General features: G+C 37.3%; 1 long non-coding RNA gene across 1 annotated transcript in view; it reads right to left on the bottom strand.

Annotated features, from left to right (window-relative positions):
* Window positions 1-252: 252 nt before the first annotated feature.
* LOC122161088 overlaps window positions 253-8,225 on the bottom strand; it is a 61,681-nt gene continuing 53,708 nt past the window's right edge. The window contains exon 7 of the long non-coding RNA XR_006169077.1: window positions 253-5,579. This is a non-coding gene — a long non-coding RNA (uncharacterized LOC122161088). The remainder of the gene's footprint in view (window positions 5,580-8,225) is intronic.

Below are 8,225 nucleotides of genomic sequence, written 5' to 3'. Positions count from 1 at the left end.
ATGTTCATCTGGCAAAGCTCTCTCTGCTCAGTGCAGTCAACCATGGAGTTTGCAGCAGGGAAGAGTGTTCAAAATCTCGTATAAGAGGCAGGAACCAGCATATAGTTAGGTGAAAAAGAGTCAAGAAAGGTGTTTTTCAGCTTTTCTTATATATATATATTTATATATTTATATTATTTATATTATATATATTTATTATATTTATTTATATATTTTCTTATATATATATATATATACACACACACACACACACACATATATATACATACGAAGATGCTGAGTTTGCAGTAACCTGAGAATAGAAAAGTGCTGAACCTTGGAGCAGGATTTGGCTGTATGGCTACCAAAAATACAGAGGAGTTTGCATATAAAATATTTAATTTGAACTTGTTTATTTCAATATAACTGAATTTCCTCTTATTTAAAAGCTACCTTGTTCCACTAGGGATTCTACTTAAAATATGGATTAAGAACTTTTGAAGAACTAATTCTAAGGCAATGGTGCAGACAGTTCTGCCTCAGAGTTCTGGCTTGCTTAGTAGCCTGTTGCACATCGTCATAAGCACACTTGCATTAGAGGAGTCTGTTTTTCTTTTTGGTGAGCTGGAACGCTTTTTCTTGCCTGCTTGTTAGCATATGGCTGTTATCTCCACAATGAGTTCTGGAATCATGTGATAAACTTCACGTGTGTCTTTACTTCACCTGCATTTCCTTCCTCAGCCTGCCTCCCACAGAATGTCTATAACTTCCCAAACCTTTGGGCAGTTTTAATTAGCTGGCTTTTTATTTTTATTTCTCTCTAAAGAATCTGCTGAAAATGTATCGTCTTCTTTCTCCTCCACCTACGGAATTAATCTTGAAATTAGGCTAACCTAAGGCCCAGGAGTACACTATCCTATCTTTGACCAGGGTTGAATTGCTGTCAGGCAGTCTGTTAAAGCAAGAAACAAGAATTGAGAGCTAGAACTAGGAAAATTATTTTGTTAAAAAGGGGAAATTACACTGAGTTACGAGTCCTGAGATACCAGAATTTAAAGGCTAACATTCTTATATAAAATAAAGGCTTTGAAGAGAAGGCTTTGGCTTACTTCAAATTTGTACAGTAGGGTACTATGGACAGCCACACCAAATTCTAAATGGTATGGACAAAACACGCATCTGGAGGTCCCAGTAAGTACACTGTCAAACCTACACATAGTTAATTCATCTAAGAAGTTTTTTGCTGGGATAAACATAGGCTCTCTAGATTCTGAAACAAAAGCCCTGTTATGAAGCAAATGAAACAGCTCCCTGAGCTCAAGCCAGCTGAATCTGTTATATTCAGTCCAGACTGCTTTACAACCAATAATTCTTTTAATTTATATACAGTACCCTGCTATTTCCAGAGGGATGGTTTTATTTGACTATCCATTCACCTAGAATACAAGTTTAAGTTAAACTTGATGGTGCCAAATATGGCAAGCTGATCTTATACCACTTTGATATCTTATTTTGCAAAGCCAAAACAAGCATTACCATGCTCTACAATTGTGGCTTACCAGACTTACCGTTAAATGCACAGTTTTAAAACTTACTATGGCATATCAAAGGAATGTGATCATTTGGATGCACATGACCAAAATTACAGTGCCAGAGTCATATCATTATGCACTATTTCCTGTATTTTCTTTACACTGTCATGAAATATAAAATAGATGCTACAAAATGTAGATTAACAAGGAAAAACAATAAGAAAGTATTCCTGAACTTGAGATGTTAAGAAACTTATAAAATCTGAAGGAAATTTTAAGTTTCATAGATTTTAACTTTATTTAAAATGCTAATGTCTGCTTGTAGAAAAAGAATTAAGTCAGTCTACCAAATAAAGTATCTATAATGATTTGCATAAATGTAGACAACTCCTGTGTAAAGTTGCTAAGATAGGTTGTTACTGGTTCCTTGTTTCTCACTCTACTTGATGACATGGGGGCAGATGACACTTCAGTGTAGCAGAAAGGCTTAAATAATCTACCACACTGAAGCACCTTCTTAATACTACAATAGTGCCTCCCTCCATCCAGCCCCTAACCCAACACGCATACACCTATTGCAAATACCCTATTCCGCAGGAGTGTAATGTGGGAGAGAGAGTATGACAACTATCAACAGGAACTCTGACACAGCTGTTCTTCTCTTGTTAGATGACTCGAAGAAGATGTAGTTTTGTTAATCAGAATCTCTGTTTAGAGTAAGACATGCAAGCGTCAAGCACGTTAAATAAAAGTGACAAAATCATGCTGCATTGTATCTAGATATTGCAGGACTAAGGCAATGCGTGAGACTGTCCTCTATGTGCATGTTTCAAAGGCTGAATATAAAGCTAACAATGGGAATTTATGAAATTTGGCTTGGCAACCATGATGAATTTATGAAATCCACATGCTATGGCACATTGGGTGATACTGTCACTGCATGATGAGGTCAGCAATGTGTAAATCAGAGGAAGTAAGCCATGTATGCAATGTTTCAAGATTTAAAAAAAGAAAAAGGAGAATTACTTCAAATAACAGAAGTAAACCCAAATAATCACAAGCGCATGTGTATGCATGGTCAAAGAACTTGACCCTTGATTCAATCAAGTACTTTGCTCAAAGTACGTGGAGATTTGAAGGGTAAGCTGAATGTAGGGATCAGGATAATGTGGAACTGAAGTTACTAGAAGTGATCTCTCTGACGAAGTAGAACAGGATCTACAGTTTGGACTTGCATCTTATTCTTCTGAATCCTTCAGGTGTGAAGGAGAAAGTCATGCAACAGATCCCCAGTACCTGCATTAGTCTGTATATATTGAGATTTACTCTAAATGTGTACACAGTTTACAAATGTGTACATGATAATACTCTAATCCCCGTAGATTTACTCTTCATCTTCATTTATTGAAGAAATGCAATAAAGTATGAGTGCAAGGAAGAAAAAATCTAAACGAGGCTTCTGAAAGACATTGGAGCTAAGGACATTTCTTCAAAGTTAAATCTTATTAATTTTTTTCACCGAGAAGTATGTGTTTAATTACTTTAGAAATCAGTTAGGAAACATTGGGGTACAAGTTCGTTTCTTTCCTGAGTTTGCGGGGGAAAAAAATATTCAAATCTGTTCTAGTTTCAATGTTTTTCAAGTGCCACTGGGAAGGCATTTATTAGATACATAGTATATCTGAATATGACAACACTGAATGGTTGATATTTTAACGAAAAAAACTTTCTGCCATTCCCAAGGTATTCCAGCTGTTAGAGTTTGAGACAGCTGTTAAGAAACTGAATGCAAAGACATTACAAAAGTGACATAAGATAAAAATTGACTTAATTATTCTGACAGTCCCACTGTATGCTACAGACTTCCATTCCTGAATTATGGGCTGACTGCGTAAAAGGCTAGTTTTTATACATTTATTGCAAAAATGTTCTTTTCAACAACAAAGACTAATTTTAATTTCTCGCCTCAGTCAGACTATTTATTTTAGTAAAAAGAATAAGCAGTGCATATAGGCTATATGTGTGATATGCTACAGTTACATCTGAAGAGGAAATAGCTTTGTTATATCCAAGTATACAAGTTTTAAGAATGCCATTGCCTCTTCTACTCTGTTGACTTTTTTTTAGTACTATATCATAAGAGAGTCTATCACAACAATTTTAGGAAAAAAACTGCATTCTAAATTGTCACATGTATTTGAAGAATCTGTGAGAGTAATTTCTAAGCAAATTGTTTTTTTTCACATGTGCTGTGTATTATACAATGGAGAAGAAAATACTATTTAGAAAAATAGGGGAGAAATCAAAAAAATTAATTGATTGAGGTAAAAAAATTCTTACAGAGAAACATCAGGAAAAAAAGAATATACGAACTAGATATAGGGGATAAAATGAGCTGTTTTGGGCACTCCATCTGTGACTGCTTTATTCCTGCTAAATCAGCATGTTTTACATGAGACTAGGTTACTTGTTTTAGCAGTTCATATTGGGCTCTCTTGATGTGCATTCCAAGGAAGATAACCCTCCCCCGCATACAACGTCTTCACAGAAGACTTGTTGGGGATCACCTGTTTCTTTCATGTTCTATAGAACTTCGGGAGATGAGAAGCATACAACATTGTTGCTTTTTGTTCAATTAATATATTGCTTTTTTTACATTCATACTGTTTGCTGAAATGTAACTTCATCCTTCAGAAAGCATTTTAACTGATACCTGCCTTTCGTAGTTGGCTGCCTTGCATGTACATATACTCTATACATCTGTGCTTTTTTCCATGGTTTCTGTTACTACTGTATTTGCGTCACCTAATTTAAAACAGACCTTCTACTGTTTTCAACTATAATGGTTTGTGGCTTAGTATGTGAAATAGAATTGACTGCACAAAATGTTAAATTCTGATGCTAGACATTCCAGCTAGGTCTTTACAGACAGGAATGTGCATTTGTCTGGGCAAGCATTATAGTCCTAGGGGTGCTTAACTCTTTTAGTGACAGCCTCAATATTTTGAAAAAAGATAAATATATTAAAACAAACAAACAAACATTCGTTTTAAAGAGAAGAAATTGCACTGGCATACCTACTATTTTTTCAGAGTAAATCTCTCACAATTACAAACTGTGGAAGAGATTGTGAAAGAAACATTGAAAATAGAATGCAATATCCAAAGCATATGAAGCCCTGAATACTAACTGTAGAATTTAAGAGAAATACCTACTAGCAGGGATAACCATCAGCTATCTCTGATATTTAACTACATCTGCAGAAGAATACAAACACATTAAATGCATAAATCCTCTAAAATGTTATAATATTTTAGAGCATGAGATGATTTATATCATTTTCCAGTCCTGTTTCCAATTTCTAGAGAAAGCAGATTCATCATGCTGCTCCAGTAAAAATGTGCTTAGTGACTAGAACAGTCACAAGAAGCTCATAGGAAGAGATCAAGCAGTTAAAACTGGAATCATCCCTGTGGAAAAGGAATACTATCTCTGCACAAGGCTAGGAAAGAGGTATGAGGGAGGGAGATACTCCCAGCATAGGAGAGACAGAGATGAGAATTTTGAACTGCTTTCTAACTTAAGTTTCTCAGGGTGGGCTGCTGGGAATTAAGGCTACCAAAAGTCCATGTCATTTATTTAAGCTCAGGTTTCAGAAAACAGATACTCTTGAGCCTGCTACTAAGAACCACCTTCTTCCTCTGCCTGTAGCAATTTCCGTATGTCCTGTTAATGCTTTGCCTTCTGCAGCTACATTTAAAAACCTTTTGTCATCATTTCTAGGGACAGAAGCAATTAAGCAAAACCTATTTCATGGACCTAGATATCTAGTGCGATCAAACAATCTTTCTTCCATGGGAAATCATCTGAAAAATATTGTTGCTGGTTCCTGACCCAAGTGGTCCCTGAGTTTTTATTACATTGCTAAACCAACTCTTCTTCCATTATCCAGTAGCCTGGCTACGTGAATTGTTTGGACACCTATTAGCAATGCGCCCATATCCCAGGCCACTAGCAGAACTTTTCTTAGAGGCTCTCTGTAGCTATTCTGATGATCCCAGTTGTCTCCTGGAGCAGAAAGAACAGTGTGTGAGATGGGAGAGAACAGGTCATAGGCTGTAAGTTCAAGACACTGAGTAATCACAGCATGTCAGACTTACACAGTGGACTCTGGTTAAAACAAGTGGTGGGTCGCCTTGTTAATAGTTCTTTTAAATAATGTCATGGAAAGAAAAATGACTAGCACACACTTTGGATCCATTATCATCACTGGCATAAAATTTACTTCTAAAGTAATGTGCTAATTTAATTGGGTTTTTTTAATGGGTAATTATCACAGTGTTTTACTATGAACCAAACTGAAAATACTTCAGGAAAACAGGGTTTGTGTTTATATTTCATTATGTGATAAGGCATGAGGCTCTTGAAAGACAGGAAACTGATTGAATTGATAATTCTCAGTTTTTCCCATTCTGAAGCTCTATCCCCTCCCAGGACCCTTCTGTCTACTCAGAAACTAGAGAAGATTTCCCTGTCTATTGAGGGAGAATGTAATGGCCGGAGACAGAACAATTCAAGTTAAAGTCTTACAATCTAAATACCATATGATCACTGAAGCAGTTAGATCATGCAAATTCATTTTCTAACGCTTTTAGAAAGCACTAGGATGCTTCTGTAGCATTCACAAGCAGTTACGCAAAAATAAATATGGCTGCATCGTGTTAGTTTTGAGATCCATCTAACCCAACATCCTGTCCCAGAAAGTGGTCAGGAGAAGAAGCTTACAAGAATGTATCCACTGTGCTGTCCTGTCTTCTGAAGATCTAGTAGAATCTTGTAGATTCTAGTAGAATTCTGGGGTGGAAACATCTGTACCATCATGTCTGAGAGCTACTTACACATCTATTCTACACCAGTTTGCTTAACCGTTTTTTTTTTTTTTTTTAATCTGTTAATATCTTTAGAATTCAAAATAATGCAGCTATGAGTGATATGACTTTGAAATGCAGTATATGAAAGAGTGTTTCCTCTTTTTAATTTTAAATCACACAGTGTCTTCAGATTACTGTCAGGTTGTTGGTTTTTTTTGTTTGTTTTTTTTTTGTTTTGTTTTGTTTTGTTTTTTACAACAAGAAAGAAAAAAAAATTCCTGGCCATTTTCCCTATTATCTTGTCCAGGGCAACTTGTATCAGAGCTAAACAGCCTTATCTTTCTTTTTCCATTCTATAATACTGTTTAATTTGGAAATCTTCTACTTACATAGTGTCATACTGAAACATTCTCTTGTGAAAGGTGATCACCCATTATGTGTTCAGAAGATGTACGTGCTAAAGATCTAGTCAGTGTAAATTATTTTCTGTGTATGTTACTTTATTCCTATTCATTTTTAACTTGTCTTTCTGTCCACACCTCAATATTGAGTGAACTACTGTTTTCAGAAAATTATCCAGTTAACTATAAGATGTTTTAGAAGTTTCTTAATAATTTATAACCCAACATATTACATGCGTATTTACAGTAAGAATAATCATAGAATCACCGAGGTTGGAAAAGATCCCCAAGATCATCCAGTCCAACCATCCACCTATCACCAATATTTCCAACTAAACCACGTCCCTCGGTACAACATCTCAACATTTTCTGAATGCCTCCAGGGTCGGTGACTCCACTGCTTTTCTGGGCAGTCCATTCCAGTGCCTGACTGTGCTCTTGGAGAAGTATTTCATAACGTCCAACCCGAATCTCCCATGGTGCACCTTGAGGCCATTCTGTTTAGTCTTATTGCTAGTTACATGGGAGAAGAGACTGACACCCACCTCACCACAATCTCTTTTCAGGTAGTTGTAGAGAGTGATAAGGTCACCTTCTGAGCCTCCAGTTCTCTGGACTAAATAGTCCTAGTTCACCTAGCTGCTCCTCATAGGACTTCAGCTTTGCTGCCCTTCTCTGGACACACTCTAGGGCATCAATGTCTTTCTGTAGTGAAGGGGCCAAAACTGAAGACAGTACTCACATGTGGGCTCACCTGGATTGAGTATAGGGGGATGATCACTTCCTTGCTCCTGCTGGCAACACTATTTCTGATACAAGCCAGGATGACATGCTTACTGGCTCATGTTCAGCTAAGCATCGAACAATACTTCCAGGTCTTTTTCCTCTATACAGTCTTTCAGCCACTCTGCCCTAAGCCTGCAGTTGTTGTGGCCAAAGTGCATGACCTGACATTTGGTCTCATTTAACTTCATCCCATGGGCATTTGCCCAGCTATCCAGCCTGTCCAGATCACTCTGTAGGGCCTTCCTAGCTCCAGGTGATCAATGCTTCCTGCCAACTTAGTGTCATCTGCAAACTCACTGAGGATGCACTCAAAGCCCTCATCCAGGTCATCAATAAAGGTATTGAACAGAACAGGCCCCAATACCAACTCTGGTGGAAATTACTCATGACCAGTTTCTAGCTGGATATGACTCCATTCACTACTACTCTCAAGACCTAGCCAGTCAGCCTGTTCTTTACCCAGCAAAGAGCGTATCTTTCCAGGCCATAGGCTGACAGCTTCTTCAGGAGGACAGTATGGGAGGTAGTGTTGAAGACTTTGCTGAAGGTTGGTCAAGCAGGACCTGACTTTCATCAACCCATGCTGGCTAGGCCTGATCCTCTGGTTGTCCTGCAAATGCTGTATGATCTCCCTCAGTGTGATCTGCTCCATAACC

The sequence above is a fragment of the Centrocercus urophasianus genome, unplaced genomic scaffold, assembly GCF_019232065.1.
Source record: "Centrocercus urophasianus isolate 14NV4802_14NV808 unplaced genomic scaffold, USGS_Curo_1.0 seq_18, whole genome shotgun sequence".
Lineage (NCBI taxonomy): Eukaryota > Metazoa > Chordata > Aves > Galliformes > Phasianidae > Centrocercus > Centrocercus urophasianus.
The sequence above is the reverse complement of the archived record's forward strand: the minus strand, read 5'-3'. Positions and strand labels throughout refer to the sequence as shown.